The sequence below is a fragment of the Sminthopsis crassicaudata genome, chromosome 2 (assembly GCF_048593235.1).
Source record: "Sminthopsis crassicaudata isolate SCR6 chromosome 2, ASM4859323v1, whole genome shotgun sequence".
Taxonomy (NCBI): domain Eukaryota; kingdom Metazoa; phylum Chordata; class Mammalia; order Dasyuromorphia; family Dasyuridae; genus Sminthopsis; species Sminthopsis crassicaudata.
Genome location: NC_133618.1, coordinates 257252040 through 257271133, shown reverse-complemented (window position 1 = coordinate 257271133; position 19094 = coordinate 257252040). Strand labels below are relative to the sequence as shown.

The window sequence follows — 19094 nt, the reverse complement described above, 5'->3', positions numbered from 1 at the left end:
ATGATTTGATTGGACTGACTGGATTAGCTACGGTTTTTGAGGGCTGTATCAATTGGTAAGACAGAGGGAGTGGAAATTTGCCTCTCCCACAATATTTTCTTGCTCCAGTTGAGGCCCCTGAACCCTTAAAAAGGGGGCTCAGACATGTAAATTCAATCCCCAACCTTTTTTCCATCGAAGAAAAGCAGAAAAAGCAATGGGACTTTTTGCTTATATTCAATATTAATTTCATATTATATTTGTGTATGTATGTGTAATATTAATCGTGGTTGCATATTCATTTTGGGAAATGGTTAGAAATATTTTTTCTGTTATGTTTGTTTTTTACAATAAAGTGTAGCTCACCTGTCAGATTGGCTAAGATGATAGGAACAAATAATGATGAATGTTGGAGGGGATGTGGGAAAACTGGGACACTGATACATTGTTGGTAGAGTTGTGAAAGAATCCAGCCATTCTGGAGAGCAATCTGGAACTATGCCCCAAAAGTTGTCAAACTGTGCATACCCTTTGACCCAGCATTGCTGTTATTGGGATTATATCCCAAAGAAATACTAAAGAGTGGAAAGGGACCTGTATGTGCCAAAATGTTTGTGGCAGCTCTTTTTGTTGTAGCTAGAAACTGGAAGTTGAATGGATGTCCATCAATTGGAGAATGGTTGGGTAAATTGTGATATATGAAGGTTATGGAATATTATTGCTCTGTAAGAAATGACCAGCAGAAGGAATACAGAGAGGCTTGGAGAGACTTAAATCAACTGTTGCTGAGTGAAATGAGCAGAACCAGAAGATCACTATACACTTCAACAACAATACTGTATGAGGATGTATTCTGATGGAAGTGGAAATCTTCAACATAAAGAAGATCCAACTCACTTCCAGTTGATCAATGATGGACAGAAATAACTATACCCAGAGAAGGAACACTGGGAAGCGAATGTAAATTGTTAGCACTACTGTCTATCTACCCAGGTTACTTATACCTTCGGAAGCTAATAATTAATGTGCAACAAGAAAATGGTATTTACACACATCTATTGTATCTAGGTTATATTGTAACACATGTAAAATGTATGGGATTACCTGCCATCGGGGGGAGGGAGTGGAGGGAGGAAGGGGATAATTTGGAAAAATGAATAAAAAAAAAACACACACAATAAAGTGTAGCTTCAGGCCAGAATATCCAGGAAATGACATAAAATGTAGACAAGTCAGTGAGATTAAAAGGAATCTCTCAAATGCAGGGAGAAGGCAGAACCATGGAGAAAGAGCCATAATCGAGTATTCAAAATTTTAACATTTCAAAATTATATCCCTTTTTTGTTCCCCTAGAAAGATATTCAATTGGGCCAACACTCAAGAGCCAAGTATGTGTGTGTGTATGTGGATTCACATGTTTGTGTCTGTATTATATTTCAGTTACAAAGAGGAAATAACATGTTAGTTGGGGCATTGAAAGGGTAGTAGTTTAAGAGTTTGTAGGCAATACACATTCTGCCCAGCAGTGAGGATACTATGGCTTTTGGGAAAGCTGAGGCTTACAAACTGATACCTTCTGATGAAACCATTTGGCTGATGCCATCTGGTGACTGGTCAGTAAGTCAGCAAGCATTTATTAAATATTTAGTAGGTATCAGGAGCTTTGCTAAGCTCCAGGAAAACAAAGAGACAAACATGGTTTCTGTCTTCAAGGAGCTCACATTCAAATAGGAGGAGACAATATGCAAATAAAAAGTGTAAATGGAAGGTAATTTCAGAGAGAAAGCATCAGTGGAGGGCTGGAGGAGTCCTGAGAGATAGAATGTCCTTATTAGCCACAAAAGTGTTCTTTTAGAAAAGAATTTGATAAGAGTACACATTGGTATACAAAATGCCTGTAGTGGTTGAAATATAATTTGTTACCACTGATTTGATACCATGATCATACTAATTTTTTTTTTTTGATGATACCATTCTTGATATTGATTACAAGATATTTTGTAAGGGGAAAACTGACTTCAAAGCCATGGTGGATAAATATTGCCATCATCATAGTGATGATCTGCGATGAAGATCTTAATTAATTAATAACCTGACAGCCTGATTTTCTTAGCTTGCAGAAAGAAAACAAGAGAATGAACTGGGAGTGTGCTGCATTTGTTTCTACAGGACCAATGAGTATGTACCCCACCTATTCTATCTGTCACATAAATGAAGAAATTTTCAGAAAGTTGTTTGAAATAACTTGAGGCAAAGGGAGCAAGGCCAGAAAGGTAAGCATACTAACTACAACTATTTGAAAAACAAATTTCTGAGTAAAAGTAGGGATGCATAGACAAAGAAAATGAAAGGATACACAGTGAGAGTAGTTGTGGACATCATGTTGACATGTGAATATATGTTGAAATTCACTTTTTCACATGTCAATAGTTTTTAAACTAGTTTTGTTGATGTTTAGAGTTAAATTCCTATTAAATATTTATGTGCTGTGGTTTTTCAGATATATTTGAATCTATATCTATAAGTATATATAACATACACATATAATATGTACATATACAAATACATATGGAGGTAGATATTTTTGTATGGATGGATGTACATATGTATTTCTAAATGTATATATTAAAGAGGTATAGATGTAGGCAATGAGCTAGGCCCAGAATTGGGTAGGAGAAATCTATTTGACTGAATTGAATTTGGGTAAATGCCCAGATCTTTCAATGATCTCCAACTTCTCATTGTTCATCTCTTTAATGCCAGCACCCTTTTGGTGTTGCTGTATGATTCTAAGTCATAGAACACAACAGAATCAGAGGAATCAAAATCACCACTAAGCAAAAGGACAAATGAATAGTCAGCATGAGCATCAGATTGTAGCTTGCCACAAACAGGGGGGAAATTATCCTAAGGATTCAGGGAAATAGGAAAATAAAAATAATATTTCTAGCTTCTCTATCACCTGCAGGAATTGACATTTTTAAGCATGAGGCACAATAGAAAAAGGAAGCCAGGTATCAAGATCTACAAAGCAATAACAATGGAAATGGTTAGAAGAGAGAAGCCAAAATAAGTAGTTTATAAGCTTTAGTTCTATGATGAATATAGAGACTAAAGTATAAGGGCCTTAAGTCAAAGAATAAACATCTAGAATAGAGAGAAAGGGAAGATGAATGATGAAGAAAACAAAGGAAAAATCCTTTTTAGACAAAAGTGCAGAAAATGAAACTTAAAAATTAACGAACAAAATGATTGGAGAAGAGAGAAGGAAGGAGAGAGAAGAGGCTGCTTAAGAGGAAAGAAAAGAAAGGAAGAATTATATAATTAAATTAAAGGAAGGAAGAAATAGGAACTAATTGAAGAAAATGTAAAAACAAAGGAAAAATGCAGCAAATTGAGAGGAGGAAGGCTAAAGTTGAAAGGAAGAGATCTGGTGAGAATAGCATTGCCTTAAGTGGATTAAGCTAAAATAACTAAAGATACAAAATGCTTCTTTTACAGAGGAAGAAGGAAAAAAAAAACATCATTAATTTTAACATCTTCTCCCCTTCTCCATTAAAAACAAAAAGAGGAAAATATAGACCTAATTCTCAAAAATTTAAATGTAAATGGATTAAATGTAAACAACCCAGAATAAATGATGAGTGAAAGATTAAATAAGAGAACAAAATATACTACACATCAGGTACATTAAAAAAAAACAAACAAGAATTACAATCATGCTATCAGACAAAGCAAAAACAAAAAATTTATAACATAAGAAACAAGAGTTGGACATTATATACATTATCAAGTGTGGTTACAGTATCAGTTGTTTTTGGTTAATGGTTTTTCTTTTCCAAAAAGGACAGTTCAATCAGGGTGGAGTGGGAATTAAATGTTCCTAGTAGTACTTTTTGTAGTAGCAAAGAACTGAAAAGAAACTGGATTCCTGCTGATTAGATAATGGCTATATTCATTTAAAGGAGTCTTTATGCAGTAATGACATAAGAAATGTTAACTATGAGGAATTTTAAAATGTGAAGATCAATATAAACTGATGAAAATTAAAATAAGAAGAACCCCCCCCCCCAAATATACATTGCTACAACAATGGAAAAGAAAGGCTACTAAAATGGAACTAATGAACTTCCTAGAGAAAAGTTAACAAGATATGCTTCCTCCCTAAGGAAGAATAAGAGGGGACTAACCCAAAATGTTACATATGTTGACAGCCGTGTTTTCTATATCAGATATTTTTGTAACTGTTTTCCTTTGTTACAAATAAGAATTCAAGCTGCAACAGGAGGCAGGAAACAGTTGTGATATAAAGGCAACAAAACATATTTTAAATAAATAATAACTTTCATTAAAAGATCAACTACACAAATACAAAATGAGGAAGGCATGTTTAGCTATCAGTTCTGGTAATAAGTCTTGGTAGAACTTTACACCTCTCAGATTGACCAAGATGACAGGAAAAGATAACAATGAATATTGTCAGGAATGTGGGGAAACTGGGATACTGATACAATGCTGATAGAATTGTGAGATTGTCTAACCATTCTGGAGAGCAATTTTGGAACTATGCCCAAACTTTGATCCAGCAGAGTCTCTACTGTCCATATCCCAAAGAGATCATAAAAGAAGGAAAAAGACCCACATGTGCAAAAATGCTTTTAGAAACTCTTTTTGTAGTGGTCAAGGAACTGGAAATTGAGTGGATGCCCCTCAGTTTGGGAATGGCTGAATAAGTTATGGGCTGATTCCAGAAAAGCCTGGAAAGACATGAAGATGCTAAGCAGAACCAAGAGAACACCATACAAAGTAACAAAATTATGTGATGATCAATTATAATAGATGTGGTTCTTTCAAAAATAAGATGATTCAAGACAATTCCAACTTGTAATGGAAAAGTGCCATCCATATCCAGAGAGAGAACTATGGAGACTGAATGTAGATGGATCAAAGTGTGATATTTTCATCTGTTTTATATTTTGTTGTTTGTTTGCTTGGTTTTTTTTTCATTTCTCATGTTTTCCCCCCATTTTGATCTAATTTTTCTTGTGCAGTATGATGAATATGGAAATGTGTTTAGAAAAATTGCACATGTTTAATTTAAATCAGATTGCTTGCTTGCTGGTTTAAAGATTATGACTAGTTGAATAACTGTTTTGTCATAGTTTTAAATTGCTTTTCAGGTTGGTTAGACCAATTCACAGCTCCACCAATCATATATTAATATTCCAGTTTTTGGGGCAGCTAGGTGGCGCAGTGGATAGAGCACCAGCCTTAAATTCAGGAGGACCAGAGTTCAAATCTAGTCTCAGACACTTAACACTTCCTAGCTGTGTGACCCTGGGCAAGTCACTTAACCCCAGCCTCAAAAAAAAAAAAAAAAAAAAAAAAAAAATTCCAGTTTGCTGAAAACTTTCCAGACTGCTTTTCACTTTTCCCAGCAATTTTTGTCAAATACTGGATGAATTCTTACTGGGCTCTTTGACTTTATTAAGGATTTGGCTACTAGATTAATCTGTTTCTTTATTCTTTGTACTTAAATCTTTTCCACTGACAGACCTCCAGATTTCTTAACAGATGCCAAATTGATTTGATAATTACTTGTTTGTAATGTAGTTTGAAATCTAGTAATTTTTTTTTATCTTCCTCTTATTATCTCTTAAGAGTCTTAACATTTTCCCCCTACAGATGAATTTTAATGGTTTTCCCCCCAGCCCTCTGAAACAATTCTTTTGTCACTTAATTGATATAGTTTTGAATATATAAATTAATTTATGTTAGATTGTTATTTATATTAATAAACCTACCCATGAGCAATTAATTTTTCTCCAATATTTAGGTCTGTCTTTATTTCTGTAAAAAGTGTCTTATAATTCTACTCATATAACTCCTCTGAGTTAGTAAATAGGATCCCAAGTATTTTATACATTCTATGGTTATTTTAAATGATTTTTCTCTTTCTATCTCTTCCTGCTAGGTTTTGTTATTAATATATAGAAATGCTAACAATTTCAGGGAATTTATTTTATATATTGTAATTTAACTGGTTACTTATTATTTTAATTTACTTTTCAATTGACACTTTAAGGTTTTTCAAAAAAGAAATAAGTTTGTTTTATTTTTATCTATACTTATTTTTAAAATGCATGTTTAATAGGCAGCATACTGCTGATTTTGTTTTTTTGTTCCAGAATATAAATTTTTATTTTTATAAGAAAATTAAGCTTATTTAGTTTAGAATTACAATTGTTCAATTTAATTTGATCAAGTTGGTAAATATATTTATCTCCTGTGATGTGCAAAGAAGTATATTGAGTTCTTGGAAAATGAAAAATCATCAAATGACCCTGATTAACAAAGGAAATTTTACATATACACAAATAAGTATATAAATTGTGATAAAATTATAATAGTGTTGAACTGGCATGAGGAATTTGGGGAGGGAGAATATTAAATTTTGAACAGAGAAGTCTTCATGAAGGAAGTAATACATGATCTGATTCTCAGAGGAAGGGTGAAGTACTTTAACAGGTGGTGATGTAGAGAATCAGATCAAGGTGTGTGTGTGGGGAAGTATACATGTTCAAATATATAGAGCTAGAAAAAAAATTAAGATTTGGGAAATAGTCCAGTTTTGCTAAAACATTAAATATGTGAAAGGACCTAGAATGAAATGATCATGCTGAATTGTAGAAGGCTGTGATTACCAGCATAAGGATCTCAGATTTTTAAGTTGTCTTCAGTAGTAAATCACTGAAACTTTTTCACTAGGGCAGTAGAGATGTCATGAGATGGGTAGAGATGTGAAAAATGACTTGGAAAAGGGAGAGAATGAAGCCCAGGAGCCAGCTAGAATAATTCAAGTGAGAGATATCAAAAGTCTTATCAAGTCTGATGCTATGGCATGAAGCTCAGACCGTCACTGTGTTCTATTAGTAAATTTAGGAGATAAAGAGGCACTTGGGAGAATTGTGTATGTCTAGAGCATGACATGCCATCTTTCTGACCTTGCCCTAGGGCCATGAATGGTTGTATAAGGAAAATTTGAAAGATGTCAAGGAAAAATGAATGTTACTCACTAAACTCTCACTTGAGTTGGGCAGCAGACTAAATGACTCTCCTGCTTGATGAGTCTGAAAATGTATATTTTATATGCAGACTCTAGCAGTACAGGCATGAGATTCAGCTAAAGATTTGACCAGAAACTTGGGCCCCTTCTAAGTTTCCCAACGTCTTAAAGAGTCACAGATGGAGAGAGCATGGAGCTGTGTCCTATAGATTTACCCTCTTGGAAATAAGAACTGAGCCATGGCAGTTAGGGAAGTGGAGCCAAAAGGATTGGAATTAGCACATATATAGCCAATCCTTCTCACAGACAGTTCTCTGGGGACTCTGTGAAGGATATAACTCCCTACTGCAATCTGAGGATTTCTTAAGAAAACGTTTCCTCAAAGAAACATTTTGGGGTTTCTTGGGCAAGGGGATTGTGTTCATTATCAGTGATGTCATAGGTGTGGAAACTGGCCACAGATATAGATTAGTAATTTCTCGGTAAAATGGAGTTGTCTCAAGCTCGGTATAGTTAAACCACTTGTAAATTCCAGAGGCTGAATTTAAACCTCTGTCCACTATTGCATGCTGCCCAGATTATTTCTGACCTGTGGTACTGGGTTCAATTTTGTGGGTCAAATTTTAATAAGTAAACCGGTGAATTGAAAGCTCAGGGTATAATGGATGGAGCTTTGGTGCTTGTGTCACAAAGTTCTGTATTCAAGTTCTGCTTCTGGCACATACCAATAGGGTGACCTCTCAATGCCTCAGACAATTCTCTAAGACTCCACATTACAAATGAATTACTAATCAACTAAGGCTAGATTTGAATTCAAAACCTTTCCCCCTACTTCAGACACTCAAGTGCAATGGTCACTGGATGAAAGCACTTACCCCAGGCCTATGACTTTGGCTGAAGATATTAAAAGAGAATCTATAAATCAAAGAGTAAACATTTATTAAATCTATTTATTAGATCAAAATGTTCTGAAGTAAGGTTCAAGGCTATGCCTTCCAGGAAATGAATATCTTGTTCTGTCTCTCCCAGAGATGATGGAGTTTGTATTGTCAAGTGAAGCAGGTGTTTATGCTAGCAGCCTCCATAAGTCTCAGAGCCTCATTGTACAATCCAGGGAAGTGTTGTTGGGGATGTGCTTTGGGGACTTAGCTCCATGTCCCTCTTTTCCCAGGATTCCCTTCTTTGGACATTTAGTAGGGGGCCAAACAGAAAAGCGAGAAGATGGAAAAAGAAAGTGGGACCAGGAAGAAATGGCTCCCAACAGATGATATAGGTGAGCCTGGGACCTAATCCACTGCAGCTTGGGGACTAGACTGGGTTCATTTCAGCCTTACTCCAAGATCCTTCCATTCTCTGAGGTGGAGGATTTTGTGGAGACAGCTAGCAAAGTTTCTCTTTGAAGAACAAACCAAAGGTTCATCTTCCCCTCATTGGGTGATGTCCACCTCAAGCTCTTCATTGAAAGGAAAAAGGAAATGAATAAACATTTACCTAGTACCTGTGTTCCAGGTAATTTGCTAAGTGTTTTACAAATCTCATTTGATCCTCACAACAACCCAAGGGAGGAGCTGTCATTATCCCCATTTAGTTAAGGAAACTGAGGCAAGTGACTTGTCCAGGATCACATAGCTAGTAAGAGTCTGAGGTCACATTTGAACTGACTCCAGAACTGAGCCACCCAGCTGACTTTAAAGCTTTAATTTTTGTAACCCAGAACCTAGTATACAGTAATCTCTGGATAAGTGTTGAACTGAATGGAGCCATACCAGCTCAGAGCTCTCATTGTACAATCTAGGGAAGTGTTGGGAAATTCAGAATCTCTCAAAGTAATCATCTCTCTCTGTCTCTGTTTGTCTCTCTCTTTCTCTTTGTCTCTGTCTGTCTGTCTGTCTCTTTCTCTCTGTCTTTGTGTCTGTCTGTTTGTCTCTCTCTGTTCCTGTGTGTATATGTGTGTCTTGAAGTGATCAGGCCTGTGTGAGGACAGGCACCATGATTCTTCCTTTCCATACCTTGTTTCTGCTTAAAATAGTTAAGCTAGGGAGCAAAAGTCTGGAGTGAGGAGAGGAGAGGAAGAAGACCAAAACTTGATTATCTTTGGGAACTTTAGGTTTTTAAGGTCAAGCAAAAGTGTGTGACATTGTGAGATGGGGAATTTGTCCATTCACTGACCCCATTCACAGAACTTCTCATGATTTTGAACAAGTACAAAGCTGACTCTGGATTCTGTGGATGTAAGCCAGGAATGGCAGAGTGGATAGTTAAAATAGTAAAAAATTTCTGGGGTAGTTGGGGGCAATGGGGTAAGGCCAAAGTCCCTGTTGGACTGATGCAGTTCTGGTCTTGGTCACAAGGTGGTAGTATTAGCTCAGATCAGTATTCACAATAAATTTACAAGGCAGCTGGGGAATAAGAAAATAAAGGATGGAGAAACAGGATGGGAGGAGGAATTAGAGAGAGGGAAATAAGGTCTGGACTCTTACCGGTCAAGTCACGTATTCTTCCTAGATCTTAGTTTTCTCGTCTATAAAATGAGAGGGTTGGTTTAGATGCCTCTGAGTTCCCTTGAACAAGGTCAGTGATCTTGTTCTGATAGTTCATTATCAAGTTCTTTTAAAAAATATACATATATATATGTACATATATATATAAATATTATATATATACACATATATATATAATATGTATATACATATATATAATATGTATATACATATATATATATATATATTAGCTTTTTGTCTTTCAAAATACATGCAAAGGTAGTTCTAAACATTCACCCTTGCAAAACCTTGTGTTCCAAATTTTTTTTACTTTCCTCCCCCTCCCCCCTCTTCTCTAGACAGCAAGTAATCTAATTTAAACATGCACAATTCTTCTAAACATATTTCCACATTTATCATGCTGCACAAGAAAAATCAGATAAAAAGGGGAAAATGAGAGAAAAAAAGCAAGCAAACAACAACAAAAAAGGGGTCACCGAGTTCTATGTCCACATCTTCCTCCCTTAGCCCTTGTGCAGGATGGAGATAAGGTATTTGCAAGGGGCACTATATAGGAAACTTGAAAAGACAGGGATTTTAAGGAGAAAGCTCTGAAGGGATAATCACTATCTGACCCGCAGAGGACCTAGTTTCCAATTCATCTCCAGATTCACTTGTAGGGTAGAATGCCATCTTATGTAGGCAATCAGGACTCTTGGGTAGATAGCTAAGCACAGCCTTTTTCACGGTGCATTTGCTTTGACAGGCCCAACTCTTATAAATGTAAGAAAACCTACTTTTTGTCAAGGACTGTCCCTGATAAGAAGCAAGTAGTTGTTGCCTGATATTTTTTTTTTCTCTAGATAGGGAATGAGGCTGATCCAGACTTATCTTCAGTCCCAAAGGAAATAGGCTAGAGAACAACTTCTATCTTCCACTTCTGCTAAATGGATTCTTCAATTTCCCTTTTCTGTCCCATCCCTGTATCTTTTTATCTTATTTGTTATTGTTCAGTCATTTAAATTGTGTCTGACTCTTTGTGACCCTATTTAGAGTTTTCTTTGCAAAGATCCTGGAGTGTTTTATTATTTCCTTTTCCAGCTCATTTTATAGATCAGGAAACTGAGGCAAACAGGGTTAAGATCATTGTATATCCTAAAAAGAGTCACACAGCTAGTAAGTGTCTGAGGCTGGATTTGAACTCAGGAAGATAAATCTTCCTGACTTTTACTCCATCACTATATCCACTATGCCATCTACCAGGCCCTTGCCTTACAAATTTAATAAATAAATCAATAAGTATTTATTCTTTACTATGTGCCACATTACTGTCTTGAAGATACTAAGAATAAGCAAAACCTGTTTATGAATGCCCCGGAAAGTCTCTGGGCAAATTACTTGTCTGGAAGTTTATTTTAAATGGGTTTGTTTGGAATTATAAAAAGTACAAAGGAGCTAAGTTATAGAGAGATGTCACTATTTTATACACACATAAATGTAAACATATATGTTCATGTACATACATGTGTGTGTAATGCTCTATTTAATAATGAACCACTGAAGGTTTTTGACCACAAGGGAAGTGTTTTCAGCCTGGCAGCTGTATGAAGGATGGCTTGAAGAAAGGAAAGACTGAAGGCCGGGAAACCAAGGAGGTCAGTATAATAGTCTAAGTGAGAGACACTGAGGACATCAACAAAGGTGATGGTATGGCTTAAAGCTGCCCTATATACACATATGCATGTGCACATATGTCCATAGACACAGGTGTTCCTGTACAACACAAGCACATGTGCATGTAGATAGGTCAGTATATATGCCTGCAACAATATATGTATAAATAAATATGTGTAGCAACACATGTGTAACACTATAGCGATGCTCACAGGAACATCTACACAATACATGTAATTACGTTTATGTGTTCATGCATGCAATACACGAAATATACATAGATATGTATTGTGTGAATATGAACATGGGTGTATGTGGATCCCAGAAAGCCAGCTCCCAAAGAGAGACCTGAGGTGGGAGGGAGCTCGTGAACTTCCTTTCGGAGGAACATCTTAGGATCAGGAAAGGATGGCTCTTGCTGATTTATTTTTTTTGCCATTTTCATGGGAAAAAGATCATTACAATCATCAGAGATACTACCTGTGCTCTACTCCTAGTCAATGGCTCCACCTAAGGATCCTGTTCCTAAGAAGACTGGTTTGGAAGAAGCTGTGGCTCCCTTCCCCTTTTTTGTCTCATTGCTCCTGAATTGTCCCAAACATCCCCACTGGCTTCCCTTCATGACCCACTATAAAACTATAAATTTAAGAATTTACCTAAAGGCTTTTCTTCATTTTTTTGTTTGTTTGTTTGTTGCTTTTTTTTTTTTTTTGGCTGAGGCAATTGGGGTTAAGTGACTTGCCCAGGGTCATACAGCCAGGAAGTGTTAAGTGTCTGAGGCCAAATTTGAACTCCACTCTTCCTGACTTCAGGACTGTTGCTCTATCCACTGCATTCCCTATCTGACTCCTTTTCTTCATATTTTCAACTGGTTGCATCTCTTGAGGAAATGGGCAGAATCCAGGCATTCTCTAGTAAGTAAATGAGGATAATCTTTGGTTTGCCCTAAATCTTTCTCATTCAAGTTCCAAGAAGTTCTAATATCTAGTGTATAGGGAATTTCTGTCATGAGGACACAGAATTATGAATCTAGAAGACTTTCAAACTTATCTAGTCTTAACCTCTCCTTTTACAGATGAGGAAATTGAATCCCAGAGAGAAATGACTTTAGAGAAGTAAAATCTCCATTTATGAAGAATCAGACAGATTGTTGTTCTTAGACTGGGAGTGTGGGAAGTCCCTGAGGCAGACTCCAAAGCCAAAAGATTTAGGGTTACTGATTTATTGTTAGAACAGAAGCTCCCCCTAAAATCAGGGGACCTCAAAATCATTGCTATATTACATCAATCATATCTCCTTTTATTTCTAAGTTATGTCTGTATTTTTATTTAACTTTAAATTTAAAAGAATCTAGATTATAAGCTTTTCAAAGAGGTACAATCACATAATTATTTTTTATCTCACATTCTTTCCCCAAAAGCATATCCAAGTGTTTTACCAGCTATCAATATATATTTATCAAGTGCCTGGCCTACTATGTGCCAAGACCGGCACTGTGATAAGTGCTAACCAGTATTTTGCACACAGTAGGTGCCCAATAAATGTCTGAATTGCTGGCTAAAATTTTTCTACTATTTTACTCTGTCAATGTTGGCAGTTGAGTTTACTTCAATTACCCTTAGCAAAAGGTCTAAATGAAGGAAGGCTTCGAGGAGGAGGTGGCTTTTGAGTATGGCTTTTAAAGTACAGGTAAGAAAGAATTAAATAGGTTCTGGGGGAAAGTATTCCAGCCACATGGAAGAATTGTGTTCAGAGATCCTGAAAGGGGAGGGAAACTGTTCCCTTTAAGATTATCACTCTGAGATTGTGTCTCCTTTGATCAGGATCTCTCAGGTTCCAAGGAGTCCAGACAGAGCCCAAACCTTTCAGGATAAAAGAATCAATTCCCATAGAAATTCTAAATTCTCATTCAATTGAGGAATCCTGATCTGATCTGTCCTAGCCTTGACCTGATCTGACCTGTTCAGACTGTCCCAGCCCCCACCAAGATACCCAATAACAGCTTCCTTCAACTAAAGTCTTTGCAGATGGACCTAGATAGCTCACTCAGCTGCCAAGACCACTCTGCCCACTGAGAAAGCATTCTCAGTGACAAAACTCCATTTTCCACTAGAAACTGATTTCTATCCAACAATAAACTTTCATTTTGCAATTCGGGAATGAGTGAATTCTTTCACTCTAAACCTGTGGCTGATTTAAAGGTGATTCTTAACAACTATCTTATTGCCACTAACCTCTTGAACACCAGGAATTGAAACTACTCAAACCGCATCAATCCTACTCTGTTCTCAGTTTGGTGCTCTGCACAATGTAGGGGGAAAGAGAGACTCAGAACTGATTGTAGGGGATCTACCCTTGCCCTCAATATTCTTACATTCTATTTTTGGAAAACATTATAAGTAGAGAAAAGTACATATGGAATAGATACATAAAAATTTCTGGGGAGAAGGGGATCAGAATGGGCTTGACGGGGGTGTGAAATTGTGCTCCCTTTAATCTATAAAATTTAACACTCTAAAATTGTGTACCCTGTGATCTGTAAAGAAGGGAGATTCAGTCTCAGGCCCTCCTGGGAAGCATATCTCCCCAGACAAGTTAAGTGGCATCATGTGACTAGGCCATTTCTAAGGCAAGTAAGAACTCTAATTCAGGTTGAAAAAACCTTCAAAGCAATTTCATTTGGGAGATCCTGGTCTGATCAGCTTAAACTGTCCCAGCCTCCACCAAGATCTGCTCATATAATAGGTTTCTGTTTACTCATTTCTTTGTAGAATGTCCAGAGCAATACTATGCCTTGTCCCTTGGCATAGCTGCCAGGACCCTGCCTGCTGAGAAGGCATTCTCTTCTCAATGCCAGACTCCATTTCCCTAATAGGACTTTGCCACTAAAGAAGTCAGTCTCTTAACAAAGCTGATTTCTCGTCCAACAATAAACTTCCATTTTTGCCACCTAAAACTCTTCAGGCTTGTGAATTCTTTCACAAAGAACTTATGCCTCGGACCAAAAGGGGATTTCACAACTCTGCACCAGGACTAACCTCATCAGGTTCCCCCTAAGAAGTTGCATTTATTTGAGCTTAAAGGAAGTTAGAAAATGTGTTGGAAGTTGTCAAATCTAATCTAATCTTAAAACTAAACCACTATTAAACTATCCTGGGAAAACTGAGTCTTTTCTTAGAAACAAGCAGTAAAAAGCATTTGTTAAGTGCTAAGGGTGCCCAGCATTGCATCAATTGCTTGGGATGCACATAGAAACGCAAGACAGTCTTTTGTCTTCAGGTATTGTTTATTCTAAAAGGAGATAGCACAAGGAAGATTTGCTGCCAGTCAGAAGGAAAAATCCCAAGTAGCAAATGGGCATGCCTCCTCTTTAGAAGACAAATTGATAAAGTCCTATCAGTTTCTGATGTTGAGCCATTTGACCATGCCAGAGACCTTGATGTCAAGAACTTTATTTTCTGGGTGAGTCTGTAGCTGTTACTATAGCCTCTGCAGGGGCAGTTGCCAGGATTCATTTTCATGGAAGTTGCTTCCTGAAATGTTATCGTATTGTTGTCGTTTGTCCAAGAGGACCATGATATCAGGGAGGTGATGCCGTGACATGCAATTGAAATGGATTTAGGCAAGGGAAGGTCACCTGCTTCACTTCTTCACCCAGAGTCCTCTGGGTCCAGTGGCCAGATATAGATCAGGACGACTAGAGATGGCCCTGGATGTAATGAGGTGCAAATGATGAGGTTAGTGGTAGTGATGAGGTACGAGAATCAGGGTGGGGAATCCCCTCTGGGTCAGTGCAGGTCCCATGCGAAAGAATTCACAAACCCCAAATCTGTGTGGCAAAAAGGGATTTATTGGCACTGAGAAGCCAGCTTGCTAGAAGACAGACTTCTTAGTGGCAAGGTCCTGTTAGGAAGATGCAAAAGTTAACACTGAGAAGAAGATATATTAACAGTGAGCAAGGTCCTGTTTTAGGACGTCTGCAAAGATATGTGATCATGTAGCCCTAGATATATTGGGGCTTGCTTTAATCTTTGGCCAGAGAGGGGAAAGGGGCTAGAACAACTCTTGAGAGACTAATTTTCAATTCAACTTAAAATTGAAGGAGAATTACTTAACTAGGAGTTGTTTGTGGCAATTCATTGGAGAATGATTGACCAAGATCTCCAATTGAATGAAGCCACTTAACTGGGAGTTTGCAGGCTTCTTCCATGGTCTGGGATCTCCCCAGAAGGGAATGCACATCCAGTCCCCCCAAAAGATCTGTTTATGTCATTACTCCCTTGGGCCTCTTTCAGAGAAGAGTTTGGGCAGTTTCAGGGTTCACCTCCATCAGATGCAGAGTATGATAACTTAGGGGGAATAGAATGGAAACAAGACTAGTGGGGGAAGCAGTTTCTATCACTCCTGGGATCTTGGATTTAATTATTTGAAAGTTGATGACAGTTAGTCATTGGTACTAATGTTGATGTTCTCATCATGTCCCCTTTCTTTTTATTAACTTAAATTTTTAGCATTTTAGGCAAAAGTTGGACAGAAATTATTTTATTTGCTTTAATATTATTTTATACCCAAGCAGGGAGAGAGAGAGAGAGAGAGAGAGAGAGAGAGAGAGAGAGAGAGAGAGAGAGAGAGAGAGAGAGATCCAAATTGGCATAGCATTCCTATTCCCTCAAACATGTTTCTTTCTTCAAGTGATAGCTAGGTGGAAAAATGGACAGCATGGTGTAATGTCTGGGCTAGCTTTCTGGAGATCCTCCAGATGGGCCTTAGTCTCAGCAGGACAATCAGAAATAGAGTCTAAAGTCTTTATTGTCTCCTTCACACTCTGTTCTGATTGATCAACTGAGGACTGACTCATCCCCAGTTCTCTCAGCTCTTAAATACTCTATTACAATTGTATCATTGCAGCTACTAAGAATGTGTGAACTAGAGAACCATTACATCACCACACTAAGTACTAAGTATATGTATATTAAAGAACCATCATCTTATCAATTCCACTGAGTTAACACCTTGTTTAAGTATCCTCGTTTCAAGTATACTTTTCCAGAGTTCTGGCCCTCAGCAGAATGGAAAGATAACTCCAGCAGTGAAAGTGACATTAAAGAAGAGTCATTATTCAGATTAGGGGGAAAAGATCTGTTAATAGGCTATTATAATAGGTAGGTATTATTGAATACCCTTGGGGCTAGAATGATGGCATGTACATAGGTAGACTGATAGATGTAATAAGAGATGCAATTGACAGGTTTTGGCAATTGGATTGAGGCAAACTTCTTAAATATGGTTGGTAATCCCATGTGGGGTCATGAAATTGAATGTAGAAGTTGTGAAAAATTGGCAACAGCAAAAGGAATTGAATATTCTGCCAAGATTTTAAGTCTTTATGTAAAAATAAATATATCCTCATTAATATGCAAATTTGCCTTCATGTTAAATAAATGGTAAAATTACACATATACACCTCCCCCCCCCAAAAAAAAAAAAGAATCATTACCATTTGGTCTGGATTCAGAAAGACCTGAATTAATTCAGCTTCAGAAACCTCCTAACTGAAATGGAGCCAAGATTGTGGAAAAGAGGAAGCAACTCACCTGAACTCTCTCCCAAACTCCTCTGAACATCTTTAAATAATGCCACAAATTCTTAGAGTAGCAGAATCTACAAAAGGACAAGATGAAATAATTTTCCAGCCAAAGCTGTAATGCCAGAGAAACTGAAGCAGGATAGAGAATAGAGAACATTTTAATAGTTTATTTGAAAGGAAGAGATTTACTGGAACCAGATGGATCCATGGTTTGGTCCCAGAGCTGAATGAGATTATTGTCTCCAAAAATCCAGCAATGAATGTGGCATATAAGATTCTTTTATAGGGTAACAAGAACAATGACATAATGGGGGAGGTACCTGGATGGGGATGACCTAATGGGGCGAGACAGCTAGGATAACATGATGGAGGGAGGTACTGGAGGCTCTTGATATTCTAATGATGTCTAAAATGGATAAAGACCTTTATCCCATCAAACATTAAGAGGGAATGATTATAGCCTAAGGTCTAAGATATAAGACCTTTATCCTATCAAACATTAAGAGGGAATAGTTATAACCTGAGGCAGAGTAACTGAATAGGACAATTAGGGAAACTGGGTCAGGACATTAAAAGGAAACTGTGGCACAACAAAGGCAACCTAGAAGATTAGCAGGAAAGGTCTGTTGTATCAGGGTGAGAGTGGCATATGTCACACCAGCACAGCCCCAGCCACAGTAAACAAGGAGCAGGTCTTGGTGATGAGGTATAGAGGGAACCAAAATGATGAGATTTAGATTTGGGGAACCCAAGAAATTAGGGTATTTGGTGGTCGGGGAGTTAAATGAGGTCTAGTGGAAGTTTTGGGGTTTAGGGAATCAAATGGAACTCCCCTGCAACCCCTCAAGATTCAGCACAATTGTAGGGAGTTTTGGGGACTCCCTTCTAGCAGTGCAGAGGTTCTCTGTAAAGGAATTTACAGACCCGAAAACCTAGATTGGTAAAAGAAGTTTATTATGGAGATTGGAAGTAAGATTAAAGTCTAGTTAAGGAAATAGGTGAGGATAAAGAGAAGAGGGCACTGGAAAGAGTATTCCAGTGGGCAGAAACTCCTGTAAGTGCCAAACATAGCATAGCATGGCATGTTTGGAACCTCTGCAAAGAGAGGATTTTAGTTTGGCTCTTTTTATAATGAGAGATTTAGCTAAAGGGGCCCGTGGGTGCAATCCCAAGTTGGCTCCTCAATGGGTTTCAGTGAGGGCTAGAATTTGCTAGGTGGGGGTTGGGAAACCTGAGCAGATCATTAGAATAGGGGCTGGGACAGCCCAAGTTGGCTCAGATCCCATAGGGGCTGGGAGAACTCTAGATCTTCTTTTGGAATTCAAAGGGGTGCTTTTGATCAGGATTTGTGATTCAAAAGTTCTAACTTCTTGAATTGTTAATGCATCAGCTAAGAGGGTTTGGGAATCCTAAAGGAATAAGTCAATCTGAAAGGACTAGTTTCTTAAAGGGACCACAACCCACTTCTTTGGGTTCTGTAGCATTAGCATTGAATCTGTGGCAATAGCAGCTGCTTCTGAAGTGCTCAGCCCATTGATGATAAGAGGTTTGAACAATAAGCAGAAGGAGGTGACAAGGGTCTCTTTGCTAGCAATGGAGGCAGGATTCTGTTGCTTTGCCTATACTTGTATCCAGGTCATAGTCTTGGCTGACAGTTCCAGGTTGAGAAGGAATACTAACATACCAGAGCTCTGGCCCTAGAGCACAGACCCTTATCACAGGTCCAGGACAGAAAAAAGTGTTTGTGGTCACTCACAGACCAGAGCTTAGATCAGAAGAGTTGTAAACACGTCTCTTTTTAGGTCATACTGTTGAGGTGTGAGAGATGAGTGATGAGAGATATCTCAAAAATGATGGACCAGTGTCTCAGGTTCTTGTGAAAGAATTTGTAGTCCTGATCTGTAGGCAAGGTTTTTTTTTTTTTTTGGGGGGGGGGTTTGGCAAAAATTGTGTTTATTACACTGAGAAATAACATCCCAGAGGGCTGGTTCCAAAAAGGAATTTAGCAAAAATCTGGGGTTTATATCTTTTATTAGCCTTCTGTGGTTTGAGGCTAGTGAGAGATTCAGGGTTAATTTTCAATTCAATAAAGGTGATTATGCCCCAGGCCAATATCTCCAATTGAATTGTAGGTGGAGATCACCATGGGAGTTTCCCCTAGGAATAGGAGGTGGGGTTGCTCCCAAAGGTCGGGAGGGGTTGAGATTTTAGGGTTTTTCCAACCCAGGTCCACCCCTACCAAAGATCAGGGGACACAGTAAGAATTGAAAATGTATAGTTCCCTAGAAGTATCTCTGAAAACAGCTAT

At 37.8% G+C, this 19094-nt stretch overlaps 1 long non-coding RNA gene across 1 annotated transcript in view; it reads left to right on the top strand.

Moving 5' to 3' along the window:
• Positions 1 to 2036: 2036 nt before the first annotated feature.
• Positions 2037 to 19094, top strand: part of LOC141553388 (uncharacterized) — a 32536-nt gene continuing 15478 nt past the window's right edge. Inside the window, exon 1 of the long non-coding RNA XR_012485443.1 lies at positions 2037 to 2252. This is a non-coding gene — a long non-coding RNA (uncharacterized LOC141553388). The remainder of the gene's footprint in view (positions 2253 to 19094) is intronic.